Source organism: Alternaria incomplexa (genome assembly GCF_024043165.1).
Source record: "Alternaria incomplexa strain BMP 0042 chromosome Unknown scaffold_42, whole genome shotgun sequence".
Classification (NCBI taxonomy): domain Eukaryota; kingdom Fungi; phylum Ascomycota; class Dothideomycetes; order Pleosporales; family Pleosporaceae; genus Alternaria; species Alternaria incomplexa.
This window is the reverse complement of record NW_026249891.1, coordinates 1-4,507: the sequence shown is the minus strand read 5'-3', so window position 1 is coordinate 4,507 and position 4,507 is coordinate 1. Positions and strand designations below refer to the sequence as shown.

The 4,507-nt window shown below is 27.3% G+C and overlaps 5 non-coding genes across 5 annotated transcripts; all 5 read right to left on the bottom strand.

Moving 5' to 3' along the window:
* Window positions 1–1,527: 1,527 nt before the first annotated feature.
* Window positions 1,528–1,599, bottom strand: J4E90_011074. Its single transcript has one exon. It is a non-coding gene; the product is annotated as a tRNA-Arg (tRNA).
* Window positions 1,600–1,603: 4 nt separating this feature from the next.
* Window positions 1,604–1,675, bottom strand: J4E90_011073. Its single transcript has one exon. It is a non-coding gene; the product is annotated as a tRNA-Ile (tRNA).
* A 928-nt stretch (window positions 1,676–2,603) lies between these two features.
* On the bottom strand, window positions 2,604–2,675 carry J4E90_011072. The gene has a single exon. It is a non-coding gene; the product is annotated as a tRNA-Asp (tRNA).
* Window positions 2,676–3,329: 654 nt separating this feature from the next.
* On the bottom strand, window positions 3,330–3,401 carry J4E90_011071. Its single transcript has one exon. It is a non-coding gene; the product is annotated as a tRNA-Lys (tRNA).
* Window positions 3,402–3,433: 32 nt separating this feature from the next.
* On the bottom strand, window positions 3,434–3,506 carry J4E90_011070. The gene has a single exon. It is a non-coding gene; the product is annotated as a tRNA-Val (tRNA).
* Between the last annotated feature and the right edge of the window lie 1,001 nt (window positions 3,507–4,507).

Here is a 4,507-nt window from a genome sequence, read left to right as displayed (position 1 = left end):
GTAGTCAGGATTGTCTTTCACTAACTTACCACAGTTCTTTGGATATCTTTACAACGATAACCCATTCGGCCTTTTATAAGCCTGACCATGGTAAGATCACTACTCTTCGGGTCTCTAATTAGATACTAATTCATTACTTAATAATTGGATTATCTAGGCAAATTGATTCTTTTTTGTGTATTTATATTATGTTTTGTGTATTTAGGTTATTCACTATTACCATCTTATTTACTATATCACCACGAATCACTACTTGCTTGCATCTAACTAGAACTTGCTGACCCATTATACAAAAGGTACGCTCTCATATGTTTATTAAACTTACCTTGAGCTGCTTATAAGACTACTATTTCACATACTTCCTTCACAGTACTATTCTCTATCGCTTGTATATTATATTAAGGCTTAGAGGAAGGTTCCCCTATATTCAAACAGATATATCCATTTTACTTTAAGCCTATATCTATTTTCATTCACACTACTAATAGAATCTCGTTTGATTTATTTTCCTGAAGCTAATAAGATACTTCAATTCACTTCGTTTTTTTTTATAGAAATTCTTCTACCCTTTTCCCTAATAAACGATAACTAAGCCATCATTTTTACGGTACTAATGGTTTAATATACAGCCTTTAATTATTCTATAATAGTCTCTTTATATACTAGCCATAAAGTTAATCCTTATAATCTATAATCTAAATATATAAGGTAATAACATTATGAAATAATACATTACATATCCAATACATTACTATATATTTTTATATAAAAGTGATTTAAAATCCCATTTCAGGTTATTATGATTCGAACATAACAATTCCTCAACCCAAATGAGGCGCCTAACCAACCTGGCTCTAACCTGTTTATACAATGTACTATTTAACTATAGATACTATCTTTATATTGTATAACAGATAATCTATTTATAAAAATACAAGATAATATCTTTATATTGTGGGATAGATAATCTATTTATAAAAATAAAAAAGAGAATCTATAAAGATATAACAGAGAATATCCGATTCGAACGGATGTGATCTTTCAATCAAATAAGTTTCAAGCTTATCACTTTAAACCACTCAGTCAATTCTCTTTTTTAGGCCCCCCCCTGAAAGAGGGGGGGTCCAAACCGTTTGTATTTGTTCTGTTTGTTTCTTTTTTTTTTTAACAGAAAAAAAAGAAACTATAAAAAAAAAGATATAATATATTGTTCATATTTCCCAGTTATTTCTTTTTTTTGCATATATCCTATGTAAAAAAAATTACAGCCCCTCTTTCTTCTTACTTTTTTTGTAGGATATATCCTATATACATCAAAAAGTTAAAAGAAACTGGAGGGCTAATTTTTTTTTTTCTCAATGGTTTATTGCTTTAGTTTCTTTTTTTATAAAAAAAAATAAACAAACAGTTAAGCAAAAGAAAAAAAAAAATAACCGCCAGCTTGCGGGGGGGGGGGGTAGTATAGGTGTGCACAATTCGCCTCCGGGGATTTTAATAAATGAAATAGCTTATAAATACTTAAAGTGCAGGTGCGCACAAGACTCGAACTTGTAAGAACATGTCCGTAGCATGTGGTTATACCAATTTAACTAACGCACCTTTTTGATTCCTCAACGAATTGAACGTCGATCACATCCTTATCAAGAATGCGCTTTACCTATTAAGCTAAGGAACCTTTATAACACATATAGTATATGAAAATTTAAAACAATGGAAAGATTACTTAAAAGTATTAAATAAAAGTATATAAGCTTATAAATTTTTTCATTATATTATAACAAGAGCATCCAGACTTGAACTGGAAATTTGAAGTTTGAAGCTTCCTATTTTACCAATTAAACTATACTCTTTTTTAAAATTATTAATAACACCTTATATAAAATTGAACTATCATTTTATATAAAATGATGTTTAAAATTAAACGATACTAATGTTAATAACCCGATTTTTGAAATTAACTAGACTATTTATTAATCCTTTAAAAGATTTGTTATTGTTTTCAATATAATTACCTAATGAAGACTTAACAAATATAAATATATTACATAAATACTACATTCAAAATAATGAAATTATTGTAATTATGTATAACGTATACTATCTGTCTAGATGTGTAAAAATTCTATCCTTTTAGCTGCGTAAAAACTTTATCCTTTTAGCTGCGTGAAAATTTTATCCGTTTAGATGTGTAAAAACTTTATCCGTTTAGATGTGTAAAACTTTATCCCTTCAGATGTGTATAAATATTATATCTATATTCGGAAAAGAGTGGATTTGAACCACCAGGTGTTAAACACAATATTTAGCAAATATCTCGCCTTACCTATAGCAACTTTTCCTTTTGCGGTGTGAATTGTATAAAATTTATAAAAAATTTTACTAGAATTGGAGTTAACTATGAAAGTTAAACCTATAACGGATGTTAACTATATAACTTAAAAGTTAAGTGTAGTATGGATGTTAACTATAAAACTGAAAAGTTAAGTGTAGAATGGCTTTTTATAAAGAATTTAACTTAGTAGATTGTAAAAGTTAAATAGAGAGTGGAAGAGTATGAAATTAAAAAATAAAAATAGAATTATAAAGTTCATTATAATAGAGTACGAGTCAGACCGGGCTTGAACCGATATCTACTTTCGTGACAAGAAAGTCCTCTACCATTAAGTTACTGACCCTATACGGCCAACCGAAGTCGAATCGGTACACATCGTTTGGAAGACGATTGGACTAACCATTATCCTATAGCCGTTTTTTTTTTGTTTTAATAAAATCCCCGGAGGCGAATTCTTTCTATTTATTACTATTGTTTAATGCATATTCCTATATAAAATGCTCTAACTTTTTAATCTTTTTTCCTCTTATTTTTTTTTTCGACGCAATTTCGTGGAAATTGCTAGAAAAAAATTACGCAGCTTAAAAAAAAAATAAACAAACAGATGAAAACTCGTGAGATAAACCTGTATCTTTGTTTAGTTTCTTTTTTTTTTCATTTGAAAAAAAAAAATAAACAAACAGAAACAATAGCAATAGGAACAATAGCAATAAACCTAAACCTAAGGATATTATATGCCTTATATTGAAATTTGGTTGGTAGTTAATCAACCTTACTTTTGAATTGTTTATTATATTTAATCTTACCCTGTAGTTAGTAAAGATTTGCAGCCTATAACCTCACAATGTTAACAGTATTAGGCATTAATACTTCATCTAACTATTTATTGCTTATATAGATTAACTTTCTCTAATTAGAAATACGATATTGCTTAATTAGATGGTATTACTTAAATAAATGAATGGTCTACCATTAACCTATAGCCGTGTATGTTTTTTAAGATCTAAGGGACTTGAACCCTTATGAGAATGATTAAAAGTCATACGCTTTACCATTAAGCTAAGATCTCTATAAATATATTTACTTACCATATATAAGTAATAAGAAATAAGTGATTCGAACACTTAACCTGCCGCGTGTAAAACGGATGCTCTACCAATTGAGCTAATTTCTTTTTTTTTGTTTAAAAAGTTTCTTTTTTTTTAAGAAACAAAAAGGAAAGACGTACTATCATTATTATTTTTTTATTATTTTGCATTCGTTTGTGGCTTTAGAGTTATAACTATTGCCCCAACCATCGCTAGTAATAATATAATGGATGTAATTATTAATCATATTGAATAATTACCATACAGTATATTTCCTATACTTGTTATATGAGAAGTTTCTGCTAAATATCCATCTCATGACACAGATGTAACATTCGTTAAATTTTTTTTAATGCTAAAATGATAAAGTAAATTATTAGTCATAACCATATATGGTAAAACATTATTTACAAAATAATTAAAGAAACTACCTACTAATATAGCTAAAGGTATACTATTAATACTATCTATTAATAGTTCAGATATTCTAACATTTATTAACATTAATATAAATAAAAATAAGATAGATACTGCCCCAACATATACTAATAAGTATGATAATCCTATAAAGTTTAATCCTGTTAGAATTAAATAAGCAGATATACATAAAAATAAACCTATTAAAAATAAAACCGATACTATAGGATTTTTACTAATAATAACTAATATACCTAATAAGATAGCAATAATGTACAATAAATCTAAATTAACTACACTATAACCACTAAATGTCATTTCATTAACTATATATAACATTTAAAATTATTCTTTACCCTTTTCATAACTATTATATAGCTATTATATAAGTAAAAATAAATCTAGTCTATCTTACTATTATAATAGCCATTAACAAATAATCATTTAAACATGAGGTATAAACTGCCCTCTATAATTATTTGTACCATAGTTTGAAATAAATTTAGCCTCGGCGTCTTCTCAGCGCAGCAGCCTCAGTTTTCTTCTTACTTTTTTTTTACTATATTTATATATGTAAAAAAAAAGTAAGAACACGCTGAGGAACTTTTTTTTTTTGGGGGGGGGGGGGTTTTTTTTTTTTTTTTAAAAAAATAAAGCAAAATTAAGAATA